This window comes from Peromyscus maniculatus, chromosome X (assembly GCF_049852395.1).
Source record: "Peromyscus maniculatus bairdii isolate BWxNUB_F1_BW_parent chromosome X, HU_Pman_BW_mat_3.1, whole genome shotgun sequence".
Lineage (NCBI taxonomy): Eukaryota > Metazoa > Chordata > Mammalia > Rodentia > Cricetidae > Peromyscus > Peromyscus maniculatus.
Window position 1 is genome coordinate 141,608,379 of NC_134875.1, and position 19,103 is coordinate 141,627,481.

General features: G+C 42.5%; 1 pseudogene across 1 annotated transcript; it reads right to left on the reverse strand.

Annotated features, from left to right (window-relative positions):
* Positions 1-222: 222 nt before the first annotated feature.
* LOC102922837 (RING finger protein 11 pseudogene) lies at positions 223-12,901 on the reverse strand (annotated as a pseudogene). The gene is made up of 3 exons (XR_013048026.1): positions 12,728-12,901; positions 9,121-9,284; positions 223-2,848 (listed from the first exon to the last, which is right to left on the reverse strand). The product of XR_013048026.1 is annotated as an RING finger protein 11 pseudogene (transcript).
* Between the last annotated feature and the right edge of the window lie 6,202 nt (positions 12,902-19,103).

The window sequence follows — 19,103 nt, forward strand, 5'->3', positions numbered from 1 at the left end:
CCTCTACAAGTTCATTCATAAATTTGTTTGCTCGGTGTTTTTTTTTTTTTTTCTTGTGAAGTTGAAAGTTTTTCTTTAGTTCCTTGCATGTCCTCCATGTGGAAACCAGAAGTTTTTTCATGTCTTCCTAATCTTCACAACTGTCCTTTTCATCTGTTTCTCCAAGCCACCCATTATCTGTTGTGTTTACTGGTTCTTACTTTCCTTGTAGTTAAGTCTGCATTTTTTTTAAAGATTTTTTTTTTAAGATTTATTTATTATGTATACAGCATGTATGCCTGCAGGCAGAAGAGGGCGCCAGATCTCATTACAGATGGTTGTGAGCCACCATGTGGTTGCTGGGAATTGAACTCAGGACCTCTTGAAGAACAGACAGTGCTCTTAACCCCTGAGTGTGCTCTTAACCCCTGAGCCATCTCTCCAGCCCTAAGTCTGCATTTTAAAATGGCTTTTTGTTTGGTGTTTAGTGTGTTCATGAGTTGGACTACATAGTTTCTGAATATTTCTCATTCTGATTTACATTGTCCCCTCCCATCTGGTAGCATTTCTAATCTCTCTGAGCTCAGTTAGAAATACTAATGAGTTTTTCTTCCTTCCTTTCTTGCTTCCTTTTTTTTTTTTTTTTTTTTGAGACAGTTTCTTTGTGTAACAGCCCTGGCTGTCCTGAAACTCACTCTGTAGAGCAGGGTGGCCTCGAACTCACAGAGATCGGCCTCCTGAGAGCTGAGATTAAAGGCGTGCGCCACCACCCTCTGTCTAGTTTTCATTTGTTTTGTAGATAGCCTTTTCTTATCTGTAATGTGGGAAATGTGTACTGTCTTTGCTGCCAAAAGTTCAATGAGAAAGTTCCACCTGTAAAGACATTTGTAAGGACTCCATCCGGCAGAAATCCCTCCTCCAGCCATCATTTTCCTAAGGTAAAAGTTCGTGTTCAAAGTTTCAGCCTGCCATCATAAAGCTGTTTTTGCCTCTCAGCTGTGCAATTGTGAGTTAGTCAGCTACCTAAGAATGTGAAGCCAAGCTCTGACCATTCAGAGTGAAGCACAGGACTCCTTATGTTAGGAATGAAAACCCAGTGAGACCTCCACTGGTGTGCTATCTTGCTTGATTTGACATGACTATTTACAGATATGCAGAAATAAAACTTTTTGCTTTTGTCATTTCTTGGAACCCCAGAACCATTTCTAACATGTAAGGGTGTAACTATGTCTTATCTTTTTGCTTCTGATACCATTTTTGGGATTTGATCACTGTTCTTTTATATTAAATCATTTTTTCTTGTCGGGTGGTGGCACACTCCTTTAATCCCAGCACACAGGAGGCAGAGGCAGGAGGATCTCTGAGTTCGAGGCCAGGTTGGTCTACAGAGTGAGTTCCAGGAAAGGCTCCAAAGCTACATAGAAAAACTCTGTCTCAAAACAAAACAAAACAAAAACCAAACAAACAAAAGAAAGGAGGGAAGGAAAGAAAGGGATCACTGCTCATAATATACTTTTCATACTTGCTCTTCTATTTTATGAAGATCTCAAAAGCATAGAAGCTAGCTTTTGGAAGTAGCTGGGCTCTGTTCATGCTCGCTTTTACCTGGACCTTCTTTTTCCTTTATCTCTGCTTGTTTTACTCACATTTAAATTTTTTCCTTTGGTGCTATAGATGGAACTCGGGGCCTTGAGAAAGCTACGCATGTGATCTGCTACTGAATTACACCCACATTTGATTCTCTTCCCAGTTTTTTGGGTATGTCTGCTTGACACCACAGGATCCAAACTGTACTAGCCCATCAGGTGGGACTTTAACTTGCTATGTAGCCATGGTTGTTCTGGAATTTTCAATAGTCCTGATTCAGCAGTTCCTGACTTCTGGGATTATAAGTGTATGTCACCATACCCAGCTTCCAATGTATTCTTTACATATTTTGTCTATTTGCTTTGAGACAGAGTCTGTCCGTGTAGCTAAGACTGACCTCGAACTTGTGATCTTCTTGTTTAAGCCTCCCAAGTGTGGTACGAATCGCCTATACCCACACTTGGCTACTGAAACAGATTTTTTTTTCTAATAACAATTATATTTTAAACACTGGGTCAAGGCTTTACATAAAAATACCATCCATCCTACTTTCCCCCATAAGTTTCTAAAATATCACATACTTTCCTCAACATCTGCAGCCATCCAGAAATTTTTAGGAAACTTTTGTGCATGATCTTAATTCCTAATCCCTGGCTCTTTGGGCTCAGTGACAAAAGATCAGAACCACCAAAAATGATGGTTCACTTGAACTCCGACAGAGACCCTGGCTCAGTCTCATAGGATGAGAGCAGAGCTGCATCAACCGGCTCCATGCAGGAGGGGCACGTGAAGGATCTCATCAGCCAGTCATCTATACAGCCCAGGTGATAGATGTGCATGCAAGGCAGAAATCGAATTGGGTCCCCATAAACAAAGTCCATCATACAGATCACACACTCCCGGATCTTTTTTTCTGATCCACTTCTTCCAGGGTCGTAAGCTCCTTTAGGCAGATGTATAAGGCCTATTCTTTGAGCTATTCTAATTTGTTCCTCTTCAGTCAGCTGAGTTGCTAGCAGAGTCTGGCTAGGTGTTGGATGATAGACGGGAACGGGAACTTGTTCCTGATATGGCGGCCGCTGCGGCTCCTGATCTGGCTCCGTCCGCTCGCCTAAGCTAGCCAGGTTGGACTGAGACTCTTGAAGCAGGGATATGTCATCCAAGGTCAGGGATTTGAGGCAGTTCCCCATCTTCCGGGGCTGGGGTTGTGCGTGAGATCTTGCGCAGCGTCCTCAGAGACTGTTCACCCTGTCAGCCAGGTGATGTTTATATGCCTGTATCCCTGAAACAGATTTTTAAAGATAGTAATTTTCTTATAATTAATAAATTAATTGTAAAAATCAATTCTTTTCACAGTGACATTTGAACCCGTGAATGTATCATGTTTTGATCATATTTGTCTTCCTTCTACCCTCTTGCCCTACTATCTCTTTCTCTTCCCCAAGTCCCTTCTATTTATGACATAAATTAGTAACTAATTAGTAATTACACTCCTGGGAATGTGCAAAATGTTACATTTGCAAAATTACTCATCTTGATAACCAGAAGTTGGAAATAACCCAACATTAAAAAATTAGCGTACATGGACAACCACTTTGGAAATCAGTATGGCGGTTTCTCAGAAAATTGGGAATCAATCTACCTCAAGACCAAGCCATCCCACTCTTGGGCATATACCCAAGGAATGCTGATTCGTACCATAAAGATACATGCTCAGCTATGTTCATAGCAGCACTGTTCGTAATAACCAGAACCTGGAAACAACCTAGATGCCCGTCAACTGAAGAATGGATAAAGAAAATGTGGTACATATACACAATGGAGTACTACTCAGCAGAGAAAAACAATGACATCAGGAAATTTGCAGGCAAATGGATGGAACTAGAAAATATCCTGAGTGAGGTAACCCAAAACCAGAAAGACAAACGTGGTATGTACTCACTCATAAGTGGATACTAGATATAAAGCAAAGAACAATCAGACTGCAACCCACAGAACCAGGGAGGCTACATAGCAGGGGGACCCTAGGATGACTGTGGCTTATAATAAGTTTTGGTTTTACTCAATTACTGGGCAAGCCTCAATGAAACATTTCACTATTAGGATAGGAATTTATACTGTATCAAGCTGACAATAGAAAAATAAATAAATAAATAAAAATGAAAAAAATTAGTATACATGCACGTTAAGGAATACTAAAGAGCTGCAAAAAAAAGAAGGGCCAGAGAAATGGCTCAGCAGTTAAGAGCACTTGCTGCTCTTGCATAGGACCTGGGTTTAGTTTCTAGCATCCGCAAGTTGTCTCACAACCATCTATAACTCCCGTTCTGGGGGTTTGAATGCTCTCTTCTGGCCTCCTTAGGAATCAAACATGAATGTGGTACACAGACACATATGCAGGCAAAACACCTACACACATAAAAGAAAAGACAAAATTGAGAGACCCTGGGTGTGCATCTCTATAGCTGAAGTTTTGTCCGGTCCTGCCCAGCCACATGAACCCTGCAGCCACTTATAAAATAATCACTCAGAAGCTTATATTAATTAAAACTCCTCAGCCACTCGCTCAGGCCTACCACTGACTAGCTCTTACATTTAAACTCAGCCCATTTTTGTTAATCTAGATGTTGCCACATTTTCCGCGGCTTTACCTATGTGCCATTACATGCTGCTCTGTGGATGGCAGGCTGGTGTGTCCTGACTCAACCTTCCTATTCCCAGAATTCTCCTTGTCTGCTTATCCCACCTATACTTCCTGCCTGGCTAATGGTCAATCAGCATTTTACTAAACCAGTTGTAAAAGCATAATCCCACAGCACATCTCCATAACTGTTGGAGCATTTACCTATTATGCAGATTGCCCTGGGTTTAATTCCCAGCCCCAGAAAGTACGGAAGAAAAGAAAAAGTTCCTATGAAATGATTTGTAAAGATTTCTGGGATGCATTGTTCATAAAAGATACAGAACTGAGCCGGGCGGTGGTGGCGCACACTTTTAATCCCGGCACTCGGGAGGCAGAGGCAGGCGGATCTCTGTGAGTTCGAGGCCAGCCTGGTCTACAAAACGAGTTCCAGGAAAGGTGCAAAGCTACACAGAGAAACCCTGTCTTGAAAAACTAAAAAAAAAAAAAAGATACAGAACTGTTGATTTTTTTTTCTTACTCTTTGCACTTTGCTCTTTGGGGGTCCACCACCCAGCTCCCAAATAAATGAGTCTTTTTCTTCTGAATATCCAGACTTAGCTTGGCTTGTTTCTAGCCAGCTTTTCTAACTTAAATTTTCCCATCTACCTTTTGTCTCTGGGCTTTTATCTTCCTCTATTCTATACACCTTTCTGTACTTCTTACTCAGTGGCTGTGTAGCTGGGTGGCTGGCCCCTGGAGTCCTCCTCTCCTTCTCCTTTTGCTGCTTGATCTTCTCTTCCCAGATTTCTCCTCCTATTTATTCTCTCTGCATGCCAGCTCTGCCTATCCTTTCTCCTGCCTTGCTATTGGCCGTTCAGCTCTCAGGTGTTTTACATAGGCAAAGTAACACAGCTTCACAGAGTTAAACAAATGAAACATAAAAGAATGCAATACATCTTTGCATCATTAAGCAAATATTCCACAGCATAAACAAATGAACACATCTTCATCTAATATTCTACAGCACAGAACAGCAAAAAAAAACAAAACAAAAAAACAAAAAAACAAAAAAACAAAAAAAAACCACAATGCTAACTTTTTGGTCCTTAGCTATCAGAGAAATGCAAATTAAAACTACTTTGAGATTTCATATTACCCCAGTTAAAATAGAAGAGATTAGTAAAAGACAACAAATGCTCATGAGAGTGTGGGTAATGGAATCCTTATACACTGTTGATGGGAGTGCAAACTGGTACAGCCACTATGGACATCAGTGCGGAGAATCCTAAAAAAACTAGAAATAGATCTGCGATATGACCCAGCTAAACCACTCCTGGGCATATACCCAAAGGATTCTATTTCCTGCTACAGAAACACATGTGCATCCATGTTCATTGCTGCTCTAATCACAATAGCTAGGACATGGAAACAGCCTACATGTCCACCACCTGATGAATGGATAAGGAAAATGAGGTGCCTATACAACATGGAATTTTGTTCAGCTATAAAGAAAAACTAAATTATGGATTTGCAGATAAATAGGTGGATCTGGAGAAGGTTATACTGAGTGAGGTAACTCAGACTCAGAAAGACAAATATCACATTTTGACCCACAAATACAAAATATCTTTATGGATCACTCAGCTTGTTTATTTTATATAATCCAGGTGCCCAGGGTTGGCAGTGCCCACAGTAGACTGGGCCTTCCCAGATAAATCATTAATCAAGAAAATGCCCTCACAGACTTGCCAACAGGCCTATGTGATTGAGTCTCTTCTTCCCAGGTGGATATAGTTTGTATCAAGTTAACAAAAAACTAACAGCATAGTTGCTTACCAGAACTTGATGGTAAACGCTATTGCTAAAGACACTATAGACTTTGGACACAGAATGTGAAGAAATCAAACTGGTACTGACTAAGATGTTACCAACTTAATGGCTAGCTTTCATAGCACCAAAAGGTGTTATGTAGGCTGCTGGGGGCTGAGGGGTCATCACCAGTCACATCCAGCTGTGAACTCTGTGAACAACAATAATGACCAGTGTGGCAAGGGGTGCCCATGTGTACAGCAGTGGCACAAAGGTTGCGAGGGTAGCCAGCAACTTTCTGATTGGATTTAAGGCCCACTCCACAGAAGGAAATACATGCCTGGTACTGGAGATCGGGCCCCAAACCCATTATTGGGGAGGTCCTGGTCCCAAGGGATGAACCTACTACTGTTGTGTTGCTAAAATGGACATAGCATCAAACTGCCCTCTAAATTCATACCTCTATATTCACAGATTAGTCAGACTGTGTCAGAGATCTGTGTGTGTGTGTGTGTGTGTGTGTGTGTGTGTGTGTGTGTGTGTGTGTGTGTGTGCAGTGTAGGCAGCTGACACAGAAATTCACAGCTGGTCAAAGTGCAAAGGCTAAGAGTCTGTGTAGTTCTCAGCCACAAATTGGACATCACTCCACTTCCCTCCAAGGTTCAGAGAGCATCACAGAAGAGGGGGCAGGAAGATGGTAAGAGCCAGCGGTCAGGGAGGACTGAGGTGAGGCAGGGTCCTCTGGACAGGACAGGCCCACTGCACTCAGGAACTCACAGCAGCTGTGCTTGCCTGCACACGACCCATACGAGACCAGATCACTCAACATTCTCGCAAGTAGGGGGAGGAGCTCATGAGGCCCCATCCCTAACTGAGGGGCGATTTACAGTTGGTGGCTTCTAGGAGAGGAAGAGTTAGTTTGCTTTAAAGGTATGGCCCATGGTAAGTCAAGCACTCCAGTGGGTTGTACCCCACCACACACACACACACACACACACACACACACACACACACACACACACACCGCGTGCGCACGAGCGGGAGTATATGAGCAGCACAAATTAGACTCAGTGAGTTATTTTTAAAGGGAAGAGATGAATTTGGGAGGGGATGGGAAGTAGGGGATAGAACTAGGAGGAGTTAAGGGGAGAAGTGGGGTGAATATGATCAAAATACATTGTATGCATAAATGAACTTTTCAAAAACAATTAAACCATTTATTCTTAGAAGAGTTACCATAGCTTTGCAGGAATAAACAATGAATTCAAATGAAAATGGTGCCCAATTAAGTACCTCTATGAAGGAAGAGGACTAAGAATTGTGTTTTTCTTTTTTTCCTTTTGAGTTTTCGAGACAGGGTTTCTCTGTGTAGCCCTGGCTGTCCTGGATCTTGCTCTGTAGACCAGGCTGGCCTTGAACCCACAGAGATCCACCTGCCTCTGCCCCCTGAGTGCTGGGATTAAAGGCGTGCACCACCACCGCCTCGCTGAATTGTGTTTTTCTAGGAGATCACTAAGTCAGATCTTTGAAGATACTATCGTGCTTTGCAATGAAGGTCAATATTCCATCTGATCTGTATAAGATGGCTTTAAAATAGCTCCAGAAACCTAGAACTTCTTCTCACCACCTTCACTGTTCCAACAAGAATCTCTTCTCTGGATTGTTGCGCTAGATACCAATGAGGTTGTGCTCTTTCCTCCCTTGCTGCCAATTCTCAGTACAGGGCTAGGAAGAATAATTCTAAATATAAGCCAAACCGTGGTACTTCTCAAACTCGTGAAAAAAAAAAAAAGAACATGATAACTTTTGTCAAAGAAATGGAGATTAGTTAGTCATACTTCTTTGTAGGTGCATAAAGAAGTTCTGGTTAGGACTCGAGAGATGGCTTAATGGTTAAGAGCACCAGCTGCTCTTCTAGAGGACCTGGGTTCAATTTTCCAGCACCCACATGGCAGCTCACAACTGTCTGTATAATACAGTTCCAGGGGACCCAACACCCTCATACAGAAATACATGCAGGCAAAACACCAATGCACATTAAAATAAATAAGTCCTTAAAAAAAGAAGTCCTGGTTAGATATACTAGTAAACTAATGAGGGTGGTTGAAGAAAACCCATACTCTTTTAAGTCCTTCTAGAACAATGCTTTGAATACAGACTGCCTATCATTTTGTGTGATTTTTCTATTGCTGTGATAAAGCACCATCACCAAGGCAACTTATAGAGAAGGCAGCAGTTATTTGGGCTTATCCTTCCAAAGGGATAAGAGTCTGTCATGGTGGGGAGCGTGGCAGCCAGCAGCAGGCTGGAGCAGGATATTGAGGGCTTGCATCTTGAATCACAAGTAGGAAGCAGAGAAAGGGAACTTCAAATGGCACTTGGCTTTGAAGCCTCACAGTCTACCCCTGGTGCCATACCTCCTCCAACAAAGACAAACCTCCTAAATCTACTGAGACAATGCCACCTACTGAGGATCAGGTTTCCAAACCTCAGAGCCTATGAGGGGCATTCTCATTCAAATCAACACATTGCCTTCAATCCAGGGGTTCTCAACCTGTGGGTTGCAACTTCTTTGGTGGTCAAGCAACCCTTTCACAGGGGTCACATATCAGATATCCTGTTTACCAGATATTTACATTGTGAATCACAACAGCAGCAAAATTACAGTTAGGAAGTAGCAACAAAATAATGTTATGGTTGGGGGTCACCACAACATGAGGAACTGTATTAAAGGGTCACAGCATTAGGAAGGCTGATGACCACTGATGAAGTTGTTCACATCTTTAATCCCTGAATTCAGGAGGCAGAAGCAGGCTGATCTCTCTGAGTTCAAGGCCAACCTGGTCTACATAGTGAGTGAGTGTAGGTCAGCCAGGGCTACAAAAGAGAGATCTTGTCTCAAACACACAAATAAAAACATTCATTTGGTCGGGCAGTGGTGGCACACGCCCTTAATCCCAGCACTCGGGAGGCAGAGCCAGGCAGATGTCTGTGAGTTCAAGGCCAGCCTGGTCCACAGAGTGAGTCCCAGGAAAGGCGCAAAGCTACACAGAGAAACCCTGTCTCGAAAATAAAAATGTATTTGAGGGCACAGGAGATGGCTTAGTTGATACAGTGCTTACCATGAGAGCTTGAGGACACAGGTTCAATCCTCGGCACCACATAAAACGTCAGGCACAATGGTGCTTGCGCATCTGTAATCCCAGCAGTGGGGAAGTAGAGACAGGAGGCTCCCTGGGCCTTTCTAATCGGCTGTTCTAGCAAACTCCAGGTTCAATAAGGGTCTCTGTTTCAAAGAAATAAGATGGAAGGGCTGATGAGGTGGCTCCCATGGTAAAGGCACTTGCAGCCAAACCTAAAAACCCGAGTTTGATTCTGGAAACACATGGTAGGAAGAGGAAATCGAGAACTGACTCCTAAAAGTTGCCGCTAGCCCCAGAGCATGCCCACACAATACACATTCACATACAAAATAAGTAAATAAATACTACTAATAATATAAATTCAAAAAACAAGATGAGGGAGTGATTGAAGAACACACACATTATTGATCTGACCTCTACATGCAATGTGCAAAGACACACACACACACACCCTTGGAAGATCTCACAGCTAGCCTAGTCTCCCACTGGCTTGTCATGGATAGGTAACATCTGACACATGAGTTCTGATGATAAACAGTTGTCTAGGTTACTTTTCTGGATTGAAAGACACTGCCTGGAGAATTCACAAAACAAGAACTACAAATGGCTGAAAGACATTTAAAGAAATGCTCAACATCCTTAATCATCAGAGAAATGCAAATCAAAACGACTCTGAGATACCACCTTACACCTGTTAGAATGGCTAAGATCAAAAACACCAATGACAACCAATGTTGGAGAGGATGTGGAGCAAAGGGAACACTCCTCCACTGTTGGTGGGAATGTAAACTTGTACAACCACTATGGAAATCAGTATGGCGGTTTCTCAGAAAATTAGGAATCAAACTACCTCAAGACCCAGCCATCCCACTCTTGGGCATATACCCAAAGAATGCTGATACATACCATAAAGATACATGCTCAGCTATGTTCATAGCAGCACTATTTGTAATAGCCAGAACCTGGAAACAACCTAGATGCCCATCAACGGAAGAATGGATGAAAAAAATGTGGTACATATACACAATGGAGTACTACTCAGCAGAGAAAAACAATGAAAGCATGAAATTTGCAGGCAAATGGATGGAACTAGAAAAAATCATCCTGAGTGAGGTAACCCAAACCCAGAAAGACAGTTATGGTATGTACTCACTCATTGGTGGATTCTAGATATAAAATGAACAATCAGACCACAACCCATAGAACCATAGAGGCTATATATATAGCATGGAGGTCCCTAGGACGACTGTGGCATATAATAAATTTCAGTTTTACTCAATTATTGAAAAAAAAATAGCCAAATGAATGGAAACACATGAACTATGAACCAAAGACTGAGGGGCTCCCAGCTGGATCAGGCCCTCTGAATAGGTGAGACAGTTGATTGGCTTGATCAGTTTGGGAGGCATCTAGGCAGTGGGACCAAGTCCTGTGCTCATTCCATGAGTTGGCTGTTTGAAACCAGGAACTTATGCAGGGACACTTGGCTCAGTCTGAGAGGAAGGGACTGGACCTCCCTGGACTGAGTTTACCAAGTCGATCACAGTCCTCGGGGGAGGACTTGTCCTGGAGGAGGTGGGAATGGAGGGTGGGCTGGGGGTAAGGGGAGGGCGTGGGAGGGGGGAGAATAGGGGAACCCATGGCTGATATGTAGAACTGAATGGTATTGTAAAATAAAAAATATATATCACAAAAAAAAAAAAAAAAAAAAAAAAAAAAAAAAAAAAAAAAAAAAAGAAAGACACTGCCTGAAAACATTTACTCTTCACTTGGTCCTGCAGATGACTAAGGAGAAGGCTTGGCCTCTCTGCCTTTGTGATTGCATTTGTATCCTTTCTTGCCTTAACCTTTGCATGGGATTCCATTCAGGTCTGTATATACACAGGCCAACCACGTAAGAAATAATTTGCCCGGAATTATAATATAGGGTCCGCTAGCCCTAGACTTAACTTAATCTTTCTCCTCCCCTTCCAAGGCTAATGACGCCTACCCACAGCAACCAGGAGACGCACCAGAGCAAGAAAGGAATGACAGGCGGTGCTGCGTTGAGAACTCATGCACATTCCCCTGCTGTAGCGCTCTCCTTCATCATTCCCGTGTTTGTAACCTCTCGCCTTGCTGCAGCTGAGAAGTCTGTTTGTGAGCGGAGCTCGCTCTCACTCCCCCATTCTTTGTCCACTGAACAAAGCCTTTCCCAGGCCGTCCCAGGCAACCATGTGGTGCCGCCCGTAGGTCACTGTGTTAATTGCCTGTGTGTTTGTCTGAATTGTCCGTTTGTGTGGGCTTCTTCCAGACAAGGATTATAATATTTTTCATCTGTCTTCCTTCCCAGCAGCATATACCCTTCATAAAGGAAGTACTTAGAATGTTTGCTGAATTGTGTTACTCTGTGGGGTTGATGGGCATTCATCATGAAAAATTGTTGCTTTCTCCTTTAAAGCTCTGATAACTGTGAACCACCTAAAGTAACTCCATTTTGTCCTAGTTTTAGCTGACTCACTCAGAGGCCCCTCAAACCCATCCTCCCATCCCCCACGCCCAGCCCGCCAGCTAACCACATCCTGCTAAGCAGAACATTCTCATTCTGCAGCGTTGTTCTACAGGTCCATTATTCTTTTTTTTTTTTTTTTTTTTTTTTTTTTTTTTTTTTTTCGAGACAGGGTTTCTCTGTGTAGCTTTGCGCCTTTCCTGGAGCTCACTTGGTAGCCCAGGCTGGCCTCGAACTCACAGAGATCCGCCTGCCTCTGCCTCCCGAGTGCTGGGATTAAAGGCGTGCGCCACCAACGCCCGGCTTACAGGTCCATTATTCTACAATATAAAACAAATTGTTTGAATCAACTGAAGTAAAACTTTTGAAAACACTTCCCCACCCCTCCCCTCCGCATGGTAGCCTGCCTTTGGTATGATGTAATTGAGGTTTTCAGTTTATAAATCCTACCCTGCCTCACTCGGGGTCAATAGTCTTTTCTGGTGTGAGCCTGCTTTCCACCTCTGGGAAATAAAGGGCTCTTCATGTGACCTTCATTAAGTGGCATTCTTCCCTGTGTCTTGCGTGGGTACAACAACTAAACGCTACCGTCTAAGACTGGTGTGAACAGCTCTAAGGAAAGCGGATTATCACCTTCATCTCAGCTCATTTCTATCAATAGACTGTAGGCCTAAGATCTCAATACCTTATTTATATCACATTATCAAGGCAGTCATGAAGGATTAAGATCTTATTAATGTTAACAAGCCAGCCTTTAAGTACTGCCCCCTCAGCTAATTCACTACCTAACAAATTGCTCTGCTTAGTCAATGGTTGCAACCCTGACTATGCATTCATCTCAGTTGGAGAGCTTTTAAGCAGCCTCTTACTCAGGGCTCCATACAGAGCAGTCATATTAGAATCTCTGGGTTGGGTGCCAGGCATCAGTAGGTTTGACACTCCCCAGGTGATCCCAATGAGGGCCAGCGTTGAGAATGAGAATCACTGAGAGATTGAAAGCACTCTCCGTGGGTTCTGACTGCTTCCTCCTGCCTCCTTTGTCCACCCTCACCTCCAAGCTCCCTTCCTCTCCTCACTTGCTTCCTTCTGCTTGCTCACCTCTGTTGTCTGCTAATGTAGAGAGTCAGCAAGCCCTGGGCTCTGTCCTCTTGTGATCACCGGGCAAGTCATACTCTCAGGTTCTTGGTTTCTTTTCCAATCCAGTCATATCACTTGTACTCACAGGTAATAAGGGACTCTGAAATCCCTTGGCTGCTGAAGAACAAAATGCAGATGTAAGAGATACCTACAGACCTGAGTACCAACATACACTATGTTGAGAGATCAAAAGCCACCCGCAGAAAGTGCCACAGAGAGTTAACACGGGTCTAAAGTTTCAATCCAGGCAAATGAAACTGTATTGTGACTAAAAGCTACTAGAAAAACATTTCTAGCTATATTCATGTAAAGTGTAAGGACAAAACATCTACAGGGATAATAAACTCCACACTCAGGGTGAGAGTAACTCTGGAGGGGTAGGAAAGGAAATGGAGCAAATATATCTTTAAAGTTTTATTTAAAAAAGATTAGTTTTCTTTCTGTGTATCTCTGCATGTATTTGTGTTTCTTATGCTTTTTGTGTTTTTTTTTTCTGTTTTCTGTGCTGACTAGTTTAATGTCAACTTGACACAAGCTAGAGTTATCTGAATGGAGGGAACCACAATTGAGAAAATGCCCCCATAAGATTTGGCTGTAAGGCATTTTTTTTGTTTTGTTTTTTGAGACAGGGTTTCTCTGTGGTTTTGGTGCCAGTCCTGGATCTTGCTCCATGGACCAGGCTGGCCTTGAACTCACAGAGATCCGCCTGGCTCTGCCTCCCAAGTGCTGGGATTAAAGGTGTGTGCCACCACTGCCTGGCTTGCAAGGCATTTTCTTAATCAGTGATTGGGGAGGGCCCGGCCCATTGTGGTTGGTACCATCCCTGGGTTGGTGGTCCTGGGTTCTATAAGAAAGCAGGTTGAAGGGCGGTGGTGGCGCACACCTTTAACCCCAGCACTCGGGAGGCAGAGGCAGGCAGATCTTTGTGAGTTCGAGGTCACCCTGGTCTATGGAGCGAGATCCAGGAAAGGCACAAAGCTACACAGAGAAACCCTGTCTTGAAAAACCAAAAAAAAAAAAAAAAAAAAAAAAAAAAAAGAAAGAAAGAAAAAGAAAAAGAAAGAAAGAAAAAGAAAAAAAGAAAGCAGGCTGAGCAAGCCAGGGGAAGCAAGCCAGTAAGCAGCACCCCTCTATGGTCTCTGCATCAGCTCCTGGCTCCAGGTTCCTGCCCTGTTTGAGTTCCTGTCCTGACTTCTTTCAGTGATGAACAGTGATGTGGAAATGTAAGCAGAATAAACCCTGTCCTCCCCAATTTGCTTTTTGGTCATGGTGTTTTGTTGCAGCAATAGAAACTCTAAGACATTTTCTAAAAAGAGCGAAAAAGAAGTCATGGAGTTGGATGTATGGGGAGGCAGGGAGGATCTGGGAGGAGATGAGAGAGGGGAAACCTTGATCATAATATATTATATGAAAAAAAACACAAAACAAAAACCAAATCACTCATTTAAAAAATGGGCTTGGGATCTGAACAGAAAATTCTCAAAAGATGAAATGAAAATGCCTGAGAAATATCTCAGAAAAATTAGGGAAATACAAATCAAAACAACTTTCTTCTTAACCCAGTCAGAACAAAATGCTGAAGAGAATGTAGGGAAAAGGGAACTTTCATTCACTGTTGGTGGGATTAAAAACTGGTGCAGCCACTATGGAAATCAGTGTGGAGAATCCTCAAAGAACTAGAAATAGATCTACCATATGATCCAGCTGTACCACTCCTTGGCATATGTCCAAAGGACTGGACATCCTACTGCACAGATACTTGCTCAGGCTTGTCCATTGTTCATTGTTCACAGTAGCCAGGAAATGGAAACAACCTAACTGTCCTTCAGCAGATGAACGGATAATGAAAATGTGGTGCATATACATTATGGAATACTATTCAGCTGTAAAGAAAATGAAATCATGAATTTTGCAAGTAAGTGGGTGGAACTAGAAAAGATCATATTGAGTGAGGTAACCCAGACCCAGAAAGACTAATGTCACATGTTCTCTTTCATCTGAGGCTACCAGCTCCAAGTCTTCAATGTGAGTACATAGCTTGGAACAAGTGCAGAAACCAGGAAAGTAAAAGAGACCATAGAGGGGGTGAAATAGAGAGGGAGGACACAGTGGGGGAGGGGAGGGAGGGCTTTAATAAGGGAGAGGAGAGGAAGATAAATTAGAAGGAGGAAGCAAAGTAAAATAACAAGAATGTTTGAAAAGTTGTAAGGCATCATATTATTATCTATCTACCTATAATTACATATGATACATATAATTCTGCATATACATATACTTACATAGTTTAAATAAATAAATTTTCCCATCTGGGCTGACAATGCTCCCTTCAAGAGTTATAGACTATCAACAAAAATCCCAACACCAGTCATGAGAAGTCCTCTTTCAAGTTGTTGGTCAGTATTGTCCAAGAGACTCCCAAAACATTGTAGGCTATTATATGGGCGTATATATCATCCCTAAGGCATGATAACCTTAGGGATACAATAGTGGTTCACACACCTTGGCGGTAGCCAACAGCTCACTAATTGGACCTAAGGCCCACTCAACAAAAGGGTACTGGAATCCTAGCCAGCTACCCAGGCTAGTAAAATCATGCATATGGGAGGTATACCAATAACTACAACTTTATTAAACTGGTATAATCACCAACTACATTCTAAATATTTATCCTCATATCTACAGATAAGTACAGTTCTCACCCCTCATCAAAGAAACTTCTCTTTGCAACAGATGGAGACCATTGTAGAAAACCACAATTGATCAAAATGCAGAAAACAAAATACTGTGTGCTTCCTAGTCCCAACTGACATGTGTGTCTATAACACAACTCCTGTACCCAAGGCTCAGGGATCATGGTGGAAGAGGGGGCAGAAAGACTGGAGGAGCCAGAGAAATGGGAAGTTTGCTGTGAGGTTGTGTTCTATCTAAGAGGCTAGACCCGTGAAGTCTCATCAATATGGCAGCTAAACATGACCTGGACAACAGTGACACAAATAGGCAAGCTGACATGGAATGGGGAAAGTTTGTGGGGCCTCAACCCTAGACCAAGAACTATGGGTATCTGATAAATGACAAAAGTGGAAGAAATGGTCTTCCCTGGCGACGAGCCCCCAATAGGATATGCAATACCAAGTGGTCAGCTCTATGATCATATACATACAGGAAGCATCACACAGATTAAACAGGTTGTATTTATGTATTTGTGTATATGTAACAACAGTGAAAGAAAAAGAGGCTATGATTTGAGAGAGCGGGGAGGTGCATGTTTGGAAGGGTTGGAGGGAAGAAAGGGAAGGGGGAATTATGTTATTATATAATTTTAAAAATTAAAAATTTATTATTAAAAACATAAATATGGTCTGGAGAGATGGCCCAGTGGTTAGGAGCATTTGTGGCTCCTGAAGAGGACCTGGTTCAGTTTCTAGTACCCACATTGGGTGGTTCACAAACTGTGTGTAACTCTAGTCCCAGAAGATCTGGTGCCATTTTCTAGCCTCTGCAGGCAATATACACATGTGGTACACATACAACAAATAGGCGTGCTCACACGCATGCACGCACGCACGTACACAAAATCAATAATTTAAAACCTAAATATATAATATGCCAAATACGGTCACACACACCTTTAATCCCAGTACTTGGGAGGCAGAGGCAGGTGGATCTCTGTGAGTTCAAGGCCAGCCTGGTCTACAGAGAGAGTTCCAAGACAGCCAAGGCTACACAGAGAAACCCTGTCTTGAAAAAACAAAACAGAACAAAAATAATAATAAAATAAAAAATAAATAAAAAGAAGTATGTGCTACCACCTCCAGTTGGTAAGCATTTTTAATTTTTTTAAAAATTTATGTGTATTTGTGTGTGTGTGTACAAGTCCATGTATGGGTTCCCAAGTTGGGAGGAGAGGGCATCTGATCCCCTGGAACTGAAGGTACAGGTATCTGTGGCCCCTCTGATGTGGGTCCTGGAAACTGATCTTGGTCCTCTGTAAGAGCAATACACACTTACCTGCAGAGCCATTTCTCCAGCCCTCCTGGAAGCATTTTGTGGACATTTTTGCATTCACTATACACAATAGTGAGTTGTGTTGAATGTTGTAAACATCAGGTTGATGATGTTTTACTAGGTATTGTTGCTTTTGTCTATATGTTACCAGCATTCATTCAAAACCAAAAGCAGAGCAGTTCACCGCTCTAGTTGGCAGTGAGAACCTGGGAGAGTAGAGCCTAAAACTGAGGTGGACTAAAGTCTCATGTAATAGCCAACTTTATTCAGAGCATCAGACAATTCATACTCTGAGGGTTAAGAATCACGTGAATGCCAGGAGGATTCACTGTGAACATATAGCCACATGGATATATGAAGCTTTGTGGGATATATTTATTGGAAATAGTTTTGTTTGAAAATCTCAGGCAATGTTTGGGGAAAGGAATGATGACCTACTCAATCAAGGTCATATACATTCAGGCCTTAAGCCTGGATCATTGTTATTTCAACAAACTATCTATGAAAAGAATATCAACTCTATGTTGACAGCCTTTTACAGTCAATGTTATTGACTGTGCTGGAATTCTTGCTTCTCAGCTGATAAGAAGCTTTAATCAGATTCTGGAATGGTGGGCTCCTTTCTATTGCATGTCCCCACAATTTTCCTTTCTTTTTAATATTTACTTTTACTTTATTTATGTGTGTGTGTGTGTGTGTGTGTGTGTGTGTGTGTGTGTGTGTGTGTGTGACATGTGTGTGGGTGCCAAAGGAAAGCAGACAAAGGTTTCAGATCTCCTGGATCTGGAGTTATAAGTGGTTATGAGCTGCCTGATGTGGATGCTTGGATCCAAACCCAGGTCCTTTGGAAGAGCAGCAAATGCTCTTAAATGCTGAACCATCTTTCTAGCCTCCAATTCCCTAACTTTCTATCTTGCCTTAGCTAGACTTTCCAATAGTGACTTTATTTGTACTACCCATCTTATAGGGTCATGGTCAGAGTTAATACATTTACTAAAGAACCTCACACATGGCATATACGTCAAATAATATGACTGGGGCTTGAGATCCTGGTTCGTTATGATAGGGGCACAATGATAAGGTACTGCATTATAGGCCTGTATTATAAGTACACATTTGTACTTTGTTCTGTAAAAAAGGAATCTACACACACACTACTAATGGTTAGTTTGGGTTAGCTTTCAATCTAGAGGTCATGCAAACAACTGGCTAGGGTGGAATGCAAGACTCAGTGGCCATCTATGGCTGTGCCCTCCTGAACACAGCTGATCTCATCTGCTCTTAGAATCTAAGCAGGGCCAGGTCTGGTTAGTACTTGCAAGATAAGACTTGCTATTTTTTTTTTAAAGAAAGGAGAAAGGAAGGAAGGAAGGAAGGAAGGAAGGAAGGAAGGAAGGAAGGAAGGAAGGAAGGAAGGAAGGAAGGAAGGAAAACAAAATATAAAATAGAAACATCAGGTAGACAGGAAAGTAGGGGAAATTCGTTACAGGCCTTAGACACTATGTGGTGACATTACTTGGCTTTCGGATTGCTGAAGCTAGTGGTCTGCTAAGAATATGTTATCAGGTTTTTTTTTTTTTTTTTGGTTTTTTTCGAGACAGGGTTTCTCTGTGTAGCTTTGCGCCTTTCCTGGACCTCACTTGGTAGCCCAGGCTGGCCTCGTACTCACAGAGATCCGCCTGCCTCTGCCTCCCGAGTGCTGGGATTAAAGGCATGCACCACCACCGCCCAGCGATTATAAGGTTTTTATAGTCACAAGAATGTTATGGCAGACCTAGGAACTTTCTAAGGGACTATGAGTAACTCAAGATAATTTGGCTCTGTTCTGAAACATTTTAACTCCCCATAATCACAAAGTTGAGTCTTTTGGCCTTGTGGAATTTTTTCACACAGATATGGGTTTTCCCCCACCCACCCTGCCCATCATCCTTTTTCTTTGGGAACTTCAGTTCCTACTACTGACAGGCCACTGTTTATGTCCCAAGTACCTTGCAGACATGATCTGCTCAGATAGGGACATTTTGTAGTGAAGCAAATTGAGGCTGGGAGACACTAAACCAACCTAGCTCCCACAAGCTATCCCTTTACTGGATGAACAACCAAGACTTATTACAGAAATTGCTTTTGGAATAGTATAAAGTCTCTACAGAAATGTAGGCTGTAGGGTTGTTAGCAGCTAAGAGCACTTTGCTGCTCTTCCAGAGGACACTTGGTTTCCAGCATCCACACTGGGCAGCTCCCAGCTCCCTGTAACTCCAGATTCAGGGGATCTGACTCCATCTTCTGGCTACTCCAAGCATTCTCATACACATGGCATACATTCGTGTAGACA